The sequence below is a fragment of the Oncorhynchus clarkii genome, chromosome 18, assembly GCF_045791955.1.
Source record: "Oncorhynchus clarkii lewisi isolate Uvic-CL-2024 chromosome 18, UVic_Ocla_1.0, whole genome shotgun sequence".
In the NCBI taxonomy this organism is placed as follows: Eukaryota; Metazoa; Chordata; class Actinopteri; order Salmoniformes; family Salmonidae; genus Oncorhynchus; species Oncorhynchus clarkii.
This window is the reverse complement of record NC_092164.1, coordinates 59,175,210-59,186,551: the sequence shown is the minus strand read 5'-3', so window position 1 is coordinate 59,186,551 and position 11,342 is coordinate 59,175,210. Positions and strand designations below refer to the sequence as shown.

At 42.6% G+C, this 11,342-nt stretch overlaps 1 protein-coding gene across 2 annotated transcripts in view; it reads left to right on the top strand.

The window, feature by feature from the left end:
- LOC139373794 (engulfment and cell motility protein 1) overlaps positions 1 to 11,342 on the top strand; it is a 162,960-nt gene continuing 151,618 nt past the window's right edge. Inside the window, exon 1 of one of the 2 annotated variants that reach the window (XM_071114795.1) lies at positions 1 to 138. The gene's annotated coding sequence lies outside the window, so the exon portion shown is untranslated. The remainder of the gene's footprint in view (positions 139 to 11,342) is intronic. The other variant, XM_071114791.1, reaches the window with a different exon arrangement.

Genomic DNA, 11,342 nt, shown 5'->3' with positions numbered 1-11,342 from the left:
AGACGGCAGAGAAAAAGAGGAAGTGAAAACATATTCTGGAGCGGAGCGGAGGAGAGGGACAGAATACGCACGACTGACTGTGACACAAACTCTGAACATCAGCGTTTTGCTACATGAGAAGTTCCATCGCTTGGCCAGGTTGGTAAAAAATAAAACGTTATTTCATTTAGCCTAATAGAAAGCATGCAGTTTCTTCTTTGCGTCTACTAGTTTAGGATACACGCCAGAATTAACTGCTCAATAAATTGTCAAAAGTCGGTGTTCGACTCGCTACTGTAGCCAGTATATCTGCTATTGGTACATTGATACAGTAGAATAGTTTGGGCGCCCTGGAAATGTTATCAGTCGGCTACTTTTCTGCAGGAGTGGGCGCCGCGGTTCTGGGTGCTGCTCTGTTGATTGACAAGCTCGCTCAAAACAGTTCAGCGGCTCATGAAGTTGGCGCGTCCGCGGCCAGTATACAATTCCCCTGCACTGGAATTCCAATGAAAAAGTTATCGTATGTAGTCTTTGTTCGTTGTTTGTTGAAACACAAGTGCATAGCTTGTTTACAAAACACCCCTGTCCAGACTTTATCCCTGGTTGCATTGTCCACTGTAAACAAACCTGGATTACAGGAGAGAAGTCCCAGATTCAGTTTTGGCCACTGTTGTGTAAACAAACCTGAATTACAGGAGAGAAGTCCCAGATTCAGTTTTGGCCACTGTTGTGTAAACAAACCTGAATTACAGGAGAGAAGTCCCAGATTCAGTTTTGGCCACTGTTGTGTAAACAAACCTGAATTACAGGAGAGAAGTCCCAGATTCAGTTTTGGCCACTGTTGTGTAAACAAACCTGAATTACAGGAGAGAAGTCCCAGATTCAGCTTTGGCCACTGTTGTGTAAACAAACCTGAATTACAGGAGAGAAGTCCCAGATTCAGTTTTGGCCACTGTTGTGTAAACAAACCTGAATTACAGGAGAGAAGTCCCAGATTCAGCTTTGGCCACTGTTGTGTAAACAAACCTGAATTACAGGAGAGAAGTCCCAGATTCTGCTTTGGCCACTGTTGTGTAAACAAACCTGAATTACAGGAGAGAAGTCCCAGATTCAGCTTTGGCCACTGTTGTGTAAACAAACCTGAATTACAGGAGAGAAGTCCGCACCCCATTTCCCCCTGCTTCCAATGCAGGTGTTTTTGAGCCTATTCACTCCCTCCAGTTTTACTTGTCTTCATTATGGGATGGAGATGCATGCATGCAGGCTATCGTTTGAACCACAGTAAATTCAATGTCATTAATCACATTGTGGGAATTATTGTAGGCTAGAAGATGCATTCAGGCAGCAGTTTGCCAGCAGATGTTTTCTACAGATTGGATCATTATATTGAAGTGCTTTGATGCTCTCCTACAAGAAATGGTTGTTTTGAGATCTAAGACACACACACACACACCCCAGGAGGTTGGTGGCAACTTAATTGGGGAGGACGGGCTCATGGTAATGGCTGGAGTGGAATCAGTGGAATGGTATCAAAAACAGTTTGATGCCGTTCCATTTTGTCCGTTCCAGCCATTATTAGGAGCTGTTCTCCCCTCAGCAGCCTCCACTCTCATGTTATTTGAGCTTCATCTGACTGTCTTGTGTGTTTTTGACTATTGATTATGTCAGAGGCCTCTTCCCAGAGGGCAATGCAGTTTCTGAGCCCCCAACCTGGTGTCAGAGCATTTTCATATTATTCTATATGTAAATCTGGGACACTCCCTTTAGTATGTAACATTTTGTATGAATGAATTTGTTCATGTTCATTGCCCATCTTGTATGATATGTTATGAATTACAATTTGTATTTTATGTTACGAATTTGCCAAACGTGCAATATGTTACGAATTTGCTAAATGTTAGCTAGATGGCTAACGTTAGCCAGGCTAGGGGTTAGGTTTAAGTTTAGGTTAAGGGAAGAGTTGCGGCTAACATGGTAGGTAGTTGCAAAGTACTGTAGCTAAAAAGTAGTATGTAGTTGGCATTTTGCTAATTAGCTAAAATGCTAAAGTTGTCTGTGATGATATTTAAACTCGTAACCTTTGGGTTGCTAGACGTTCGCGTTATAGACGTTTGCGTTATATGCCCACTCATCCACCCCGACCATTTAACCGTACAAAACGTAACATATAATACTAATTTGAGTGTCCTGGGATTTACATTTACTATGTTACGTCTATTGCTATGAGACCAGGCTGGAGCACCTCATCCATGCTCCATTAACCAGAGTGTGTGTGTGTGTGTGTGTGTGTGTGTGTGTGTGTGTGTGTGTGTGTGTGTGGGCACAGCAGTGCCAGTGTCATCATGCCAGATTGATGTACAGCACCAGTCAAAAGTTTGGACACACCTACTCATTCAAGGGTTTTTCTTTATTTTTACTATTTTCTACATTGTAGAATAATAGTGAAGACATCAACACTATGAAATAACACATATGGAATCATGTAGTAACCAAAAATGTGTTATTATTAGGACTGCCCTCAAAGTTGCCCACCGTTACATCGTTCCTCTGTTGCATCTACATGTTCTGCCTTAAGGAGTTTTGGTATGAGGCTTATGATTTGAGATTGCCTGATTTTAACAAGTTGTAGTGTACTGTATGCTTACATCTGACGATCATTTTGGAAGTCAAATCGTGACAATGTACAAATCTTTGTCAAAATTGATATGGTGTCACACACTTGATGTGTCCATAACTCTACAAAACAATCTAGTCTCACATCCTTTTCCTATATCTAACTTTTCTTCATTCCTGGAGGGCCGGTGTGTCAGGTCTGGAAGGCCTTGACTAGCAGCCCAGAAGTGATGTGTGTCAGGTCTGGAAGGCCTTGACGAGCAGCCCAGAAGTGATGTGTGTCAGGTCTGGAAGGCCTTGACGAGCAGCCCAGAAGTGATGTGTGTCAGCAAAATATCATCAATTTTATAGACACCTGAAGAACAGTATGTCAAAAGAATGTACACACAGTGGAAATGCTGTTTTACTGGTTATAACACACACACAGGGGAAAAGAGTGTTTAACTGGTCATATCAAGCGTCTGCCAACTTCTCAACTAAATACAAATGTCTAAAACCTAAAGGGTCTTACTGAAAATGACACCATGTTAATGGTTCCAGCCTTGGTTTTCCCCTCTAATGGATCCCATTATAAGCCTCATTGATGAAGAGGAATTGAGTTTAAGCACAGTAACAATGTGGAGATAAGGGTATGTAATAAACAAGAGTCTCCGAGTAGGACTGCTGATCTAGGATCATGTCCTCCCTGTCCATAATAATCTGAATTATTATCAGCCATTTTTTAAACCTTTATTTTACTAGGCAAGTCAGTTAAGAACAAATTCTTAATTTCAATGACGGCCTAGGAACAGCGGGTTAACTGCCTTGTTCAGGGGCAGAACGACAGATTTGTACCTTGTCAGCTCGGGGATTTGAACTTGCAACCTTCCGGTTACTAGCCCAACGCTCTAACCACTAGGCTACCCCTAAAAAGCTAAACTCATCCCAAATCAGCACCCCTACTCCGAGACGCTTGATACCTACTATATGTCCCCAGATTAGGTTTCTGACTGAAAGGAGTGCTGATTTGGGATCTCCACTTTGAGAGAGGGGGTGGGGGGCTCATTCAGATTCACCACAAATGCGCCTGGGTGCACATAAATTATACTCTGCATTTTGGCACCCTCCCACCTCCAAGTGCAACCTTCGCAATTTATGAGTAGAAAACCTCGCCTGACAGTCCTCCTTTCTCTCTTGCGCTCTGTTTGTCTGTCTCTCTCTGATTTAAGGGCAACAAAGCCCCCTCAAGTAGGTTTGACATTTTGTTATCCTACAGCCAGCTCAACAGAGTTGACTGTTTTTATTTATTTATTTTTATTTCACCTTTATTTAACCAGGTAGGCTAGTTGAGAACAAGTTCACATTTACAACTGCGACCTGGCCAAGATAAAGCATAGCAATTCAATACATACAACAACACAGAGTTACACATGGAATGAACAAAACATAGTCAATAATACAGTAGAAAAAAAAGAAAAAAAATGTTTATATACAGTGAGTGCAAATTCGGTAAGATCAGGGAGTTAAGACACTGTACAGTTCACAGATAAATAATCAGGTAAATTATAGGATCTGTTCACCTTGCCCATTCCACTAACACAGCAGTTGTACTCAAGAAGACTTTGGTCCTAATGAGGTTAGTGTTTGTCAGATGTTCGTGAGTGCTTTGTGTTTACCATCCCACCACCACAGACCATCCCACCACCACAGACCATCCCTCCCCACAGACCATCTCTCCCCCACAGACCATCTCTCCCCCACAGACCATCCCTCCCCACAGATATTTGAACCAGTTTGCTAACTGATAGTTATGTACTTGGTCTACCCGTTTCCAGCTGTCTGTGGAAGAGTTGGTATGTAGCGTTTTGGTATTTAGTTCCCTGTAGTATGAACCAGTCAGATGAACGTTTTAGCGTTTTGGTATTTAGTTCCCTGTAGTACGAACCAGTCAGATGAACGTTTTGGTATTTAGTTCCCTGTAGTACGAACCAGTCAGATTAACGTTTTGGTATTTAGTTCCCTGTAGTACGAACCAGTCAGATTAACGTTTTGGTATTTAGTTCCCTGTAGTACGAACCAGTCAGATGAACGTTTTAGTGTTTTGGTATTTAGTTCCCTGTAGTATGAACCAGTCAGATGAACGTTTTGGTATTTAGTTCCCTGTAGTACGAACCAGTCAGATGAACGTTTTAGTGTTTTGGTATTTAGTTCCCTGTAGTACGAACCAGTCAGATGAACGTTTTAGTGTTTTGGTATTTAGTTCCCTGTAGTATGAACCAGTCAGATTAATGTTTTGGTATTTAGTTCCCTGTAGTACGAACCAGTCAGATTAACGTTTTAGTGTTTTGGTATTTAGTTCCCTGTAGTACGAACCAGTCAGATGAACGTTTTGGTATTTAGTTCCCTGTAGTACGAACCAGTCAGATGAACGTTTTGGTATTTAGTTCCCTGTAGTATGAACCAGTCAGATGAACATTTTGGTATTTAGTTCCCTGTAGTATGAACCAGTCAGATGAACGTTTTAGTGTTTTGGTATTTAGTTCCCTGTAGTACGAACCAGTCAGATGAACGTTTTGGTATTTAGTTCCCTGTAGTATGAACCAGTCAGATGAACGTTTTAGTCTTTTGGTATTTAGTTCCCTGTAGTACGAACCAGTCAGATTAACGTTTTAGTGTTTTGGTATTTAGTTCCCTGTAGTACGAACCAGTCAGATGAACGTTTTAGTGTTTTGGTATTTAGTTCCCTGTAGTATGAACCAGTCAGATTAATGTTTTGGTATTTAGTTCCCTGTAGTACGAACCAGTCAGATTAACGTTTTAGTGTTTTGGTATTTAGTTCCCTGTAGTACGAACCAGTCAGATGAACGTTTTGGTATTTAGTTCCCTGTAGTACGAACCAGTCAGATGAACGTTTTGGTATTTAGTTCCCTGTAGTATGAACCAGTCAGATGAACATTTTGGTATTTAGTTCCCTGTAGTATGAACCAGTCAGATGAACGTTTTGGTATTTAGTTCCCTGTAGTACGAACCAGTCAGATGAACGTTTTAGTGTTTTGGTATTTAGTTCCCTGTAGAACGAACCAGTCAGATTAACGTTTTAGTGTTTTGGTATTTAGTTCCCTGTAGTACGAACCAGTCAGATGAACATTTTGGTATTTAGTTCCCTGTAGTACGAACCAGTCAGATTAACGTTTTAGTGTTTTGGTATTTAGTTCCCTGTAGTATGAACCAGTCAGATGAACATTTTGGTATTTAGTTCCCTGTAGTACGAACCAGTCAGATGAACGTTTTGGTATTTAGTTCCCTGTAGTACGAACCAGTCAGATGAACGTTTTGGTATTTAGTTCCCTGTAGTATGAACCAGTCAGATGAACATTTTGGTATTTAGTTCCCTGTAGTATGAACCAGTCAGATGAACGTTTTAGTGTTTTGGTATTTAGTTCCCTGTAGTACGAACCAGTCAGATTAACGTTTTGGTATTTAGTTCCCTGTAGTATGAACCAGTCAGATGAACGTTTTAGTGTTTTGGTATTTAGTTCCCTGTAGTACGAACCAGTCAGATTAACGTTTTAGTGTTTTGGTATTTAGTTCCCTGTAGTACGAACCAGTCAGATGAACATTTTGGTATTTAGTTCCCTGTAGTACGAACCAGTCAGATGAACGTTTTGGTATTTAGTTCCCTGTAGTATGAACCAGTCAGATGAACATTTTGGTATTTAGTTCCCTGTAGTACGAACCAGTCAGATGAACGTTTTGGTATTTAGTTCCCTGTAGTATGAACCAGTCAGATGAACGTTTTGGTATTTAGTTCCCTGTAGTATGAACCAGTCAGATTAATGTTTTGGTATTTAGTTCCCTGTAGTACGAACCAGTCAGATGAACGTTTTGGTATTTAGTTCCCTGTAGTATGAACCAGTCAGATGAACGTTTTGGTATTTAGTTCCCTGTAGTATGAACCAGTCAGATGAACATTTTGGTATTTAGTTCCCTGTAGTATGAACCAGTCAGATGAACGTTTTAGTGTTTTGGTATTTAGTTCCCTGTAGTATGAACCAGTCAGATGAACGTTTTAGTGTTTTGGTATTTAGTTCCCTGTAGTATGAACCAGTCAGATGAACGTTTTGGTATTTAGTTCCCTGTAGTATGAACCAGTCAGATTAACGTTTTGGTATTTAGTTCCCTGTAGTACGAACCAGTCAGATGAACGTTTTAGTGTTTTGGTATTTAGTTCCCTGTAGTATGAACCAGTCAGATTAACGTTTTGGTATTTAGTTCCCTGTAGTACGAACCAGTCAGATGAACGTTTTAGTGTTTTGGTATTTAGTTCCCTGTAGTATGAACCAGTCAGATGAACGTTTTGGTATTTAGTTCCCTGTAGTATGAACCAGTCAGATTAACGTTTTAGTGTTTTGGTATTTAGTTCCCTGTAGTACGAACCAGTCAGATGAACGTTTTGGTATTTAGTTCCCTGTAGTATGAACCAGTCAGATGAACGTTTTAGTGTTTTGGTATTTAGTTCCCTGTAGTACGAACCAGTCAGATGAACGTTTTAGTGTTTTGGTATTTAGTTCCCTGTAGTATGAACCAGTCAGATGAACATTTTGGTATTTAGTTCCCTGTAGTATGAACCAGTCAGATGAACGTTTTGGTATTTAGTTCCCTGTAGTACGAACCAGTCAGATGAACGTTTTAGTGTTTTGGTATTTAGTTCCCTGTAGTATGAACCAGTCAGATTAACGTTTTATGCGTATACGTAAGTATAGGGTAGCAGGGTGCGCGTGTGTGGTTTCTCTCTCTGGTGTGTGTGTAGGCAGCGTGGTGGTGTGAGTGTGTGAGGATGATGTTGAATGTGTTGATCATATTTCTCTCTGTTATATACATGTGGTCTCCATTAGCTGGAGCATGCTGGTGTACAACCCAGGCGTTCTCACAGGTTGCCTCCAGCTGTGGACTCCGTGTGTGTTAGAGTATCGGTCACTGGTCTCTCCTACTGTTGCGTTCATAGGAGCGACCCTCTTCTCGTCACGCTCCTGCTCTCTTCAACCTCTCCTTTTCTCTCTTTTTTTTTTCCTTCTCTCCATCGCTGTTGTCGATCTCCACATGAAAATATTATGAAGGGGACTGCTGATGTACACTGATCAGTGAGAAATCCAGCCTTGATCCTGCTGGCTTGACCGGGAGGAAGACAGCCGGTGTAAAAATCCACCCCTCTGCTCCTGTGATGCACAGACACTGCCACAAGATAAAGGTCACAGTATATTCATTCAGTGGTTATCAGAGTTCTACACTAAAATGACAGGAGGATCACGCTCCCTAGTCACTGGGCCCAGTGCCTTCTGCTAATGTATAGCTCCTGTTAGTGTTTACCCTAATTTTCAGGGCGTGGTACAAAGGCCCCCAAAACAACATCCAAGCCCCCTGGCATAATTTCTCTAGCCTGCTTTTGTTTGTCTATATACTATGGTATTTACGGTATGTTAAAAGCTGTACACACCTCTGTTCTGATCCTGTCTCTACTGTAGACTATATAGCCTCTGTTCTGATCCCGTCTCTACTGTAGACCATATATTCTGTGTTCTGATTACGTCCCTACTGTTGACTATATAGCCTCTTCTGATCCCGTCTCTACGGTAGACTATATAGTCTCTGTTCTGATCCCGTCTCTACTGTCGACTATATAGCCTCTTCTGATCCCGTCTCTACGGTAGACTATATAGTCTCTGTTCTGATCCCGTCTCTACTGTCGACTATATAGCCTCAGTTCTGATCCCGCCTCTACTGTCGACTATATAGCCTCTTCTGATCCCGTCTCTACGGTAGACTATATAGTCTCTGTTCTGATCCCGTCTCTACTGTCGACTATATAGCCTCTGTTCTGATCCCGTCTCTACTGTCGACTATATAGCCTCTGTTCTGATCCCGTCTCTACTGTCGACTATATAGCCTCTGTTCTGATCCCGTCTCTACTGTCGACTATATAGCCTCTGTTCTGATCCTGTCTCTACTGTAGACTATATAGCCTCTGTTCTGATCCCGTCTCTACGGTAGACTATATAGTCTCTGTTCTGATCCCGTCTCTACGGTAGACTATATAGCCTCTTCTGATCCCGTCTCTACTGTCGACTATATAGCCTCTTCTGATCCCGTCTCTACTGTCGACTATATAGCCTCTGTTCTGAGTGTGACTCTACCCTGACAGTGATTCACAGGCCTGTCCTTTACCCTGATGGAGAGCACTACATCACATTCTCCCTATGCCAGTCACAGCCACAGCGCTTTTCTCCTCCGTCTCTCTCCTCTCCCCCCCCTGCCGCTCACAGCACAGGATGCAGGTCTCATCAAAGCCTGGCCCTGATGGAAGAGGGCAACACATATGAATGGATGGGTCATGAGATGAACTGGAAATAAAGCACAGCGTTAGATTGGATGGAGGGATGGACCAGGTTGCTCGGTTTCTAAGAAACCATGAGCTCTCTATCTCTGTGTGTGTCTCTTCCTCCTTCCCCCCCTCCCTTGACTGACCCTCTTGTTATCTCTTTGATCTGTTTCTCATTACCACTCCAGTAAGGTCTGGCTATGCAAATGAAGCCATAGGCCTAATGAAACAACAGTGCGTACGCAAACCAAATTGATGGGCTCCTTTTTACCACATCAAGGAAAGAAAATTGCATAAGGCTGGCATTTAATAATTATGATACCAAGATAGATGTTTTATTTGAAAGAGACTAATATTTCAGAGATATTGCGGAGATTTGTTTTAAGGATGTAGTACTAGCTAAATTAACTGCAGATATTAATTTCCAAACACTGATTAGGTCTACAAATGTGTTAATGCTTTCAATGTGAGAGCTTGTTTCATACTTCCTCTGTGGTGCTGTGATCTTTATACTGACCCTGAATTCTGGATATCAGGAAAGCTGGATAAGACTGTTACTGTGTGTGTTGTGTTGTGGTGGAGTCATGCTCCCAGGGCAGTGATACACTGTCTTAAGTTGACTCTGTCATTCATCGCAGGCTGACCTTGAGTTTAACATCAGCTCACAAACACAAAACCTGGAATCTGACAGATAATAAAAACATTCAAGAAAAGCAGTGGGTTTGTCCCAAATAGCATTGCAACCTATTCACTGTGTAGTGCACTACGTTTGCCGAGGGCCCATAGGGCTTTGCTCAAAAGTAGTGCCCTATAAAGTAGGGAATAGGGTGCCATTTGGGACGCTTACAGAATCTGTGATGTTTTCTCTGTATCTTTGCTATTTTCAGCCAGTCATTTTATGCCTGTTTAAACTCACACCTTCACGCTTTTCTTCACCCGGTAGAGGGGGGGGGGGGGGGGGGGCAGAGAGATCGACGCCTCTGTAATATTAATCTTTGTCCTCAAATGAGGAGCTTGTCTGCCTGTGTGGTGATTCTGAATCTGCTCACAGAGCATCTGCCGGACACTCCAGATTAGAACATCGGGAGCCATAACAACTGCTCCGGGTTGGATTATGTATCACTCGTTGCCAGGGTGATTTTGCCCCCCTCCCCCTGTCTGTCACATCCCTTGCTCTCCCAGGAGGTAGAGGTGTATTCAATTACAGCAACATCTGTGGAAGTTGGCTTACCCCTGCGCGCGCACACACACACACACACACACACACACACACACACCTACACCTGGTGGGGCCAACTGGAGCATGGGGAGAGGGGGGGGGCTAGCTGTGAGGTGCTTTGTTTCTCGTTTCCTTGTGTGGATTTATCTTCTGCGGTTGCTACAGCAAAGCAGACAGTGTTGGGAATAGGGGCCAATAGGGGCTCTGGTCAAAGCTAGTACACTATGTAGGGAACAGCCTGTGTTTGGGTCAACATTGCAGCTGGATGGAAGAGGAACCCTCAAGGCATTTTCTTTTCTTATTTTGCTGAACTGGAATTCTCACTGTCAGTGACTGTCACCATTGTTGGCAAGTCAATCCCCCCACAACATCTGCAGGCCACCTGCTGTGGAACTTTGTCACCGATTGTCAGATTCTGCACTCCCCAGAGCCGAGTGTCTACAAATAGAGGGACAGTGCTTTTGATGCCAGCAGCAGCACTTGCCGCTCTAATAGTCTAGGACTGGCTGGCTGGGCTGGAGGCTTGTGTGTTGAAGGTAGTCTCTTTGCCTGGAGGGGCAGACTGAGATCTGTCTAACTGGTCTGTGCATTTCTGAATCCAAACAGACAGTCTAGATGGAAGGAAGGAAAACAGGACAGAGTGTGTCCTTAGAACAGGGTGGAGGAGGGGGAATGCCCCAGACTAGTGGAAGGTGAGCCACCACTTCCTGTTGCTGCATCATGTGATCTGATCTATTTCCTGTACAAACGGATACTTTGCAGGAAACAAGGCAACAAACAGTGTCATCTTGCAACCCCTTTTGCTGTGGTTGTTTCTCAATATATTCATATGAGTCTGGCCAGAGTCTGGCCTCTTGAGTTGAACACACCATGTGAAACAAGATCTGTTGTTCCTCTGAATTCACAGCATTGTGACAAATGGATGCTATTTGATGACATCATTATAATGACATATTACCCGTTGCAATGAGAGCTCAGTTTGAAGCACAGCATAGAGGCCTTGCTCTTCACATTTGTTCTATCTCCCTGTTACACATAAGTATGGGTTACATGCAATAATTAACCCAGAAAAAACAACAATTATGCCGTTTTAAATTCTCCTTTATGTTCATGATGTTCATATCCCAAAATAGACTAGAGTTCAATCACATGAAACTACTGCCCCATAAGTGGAGG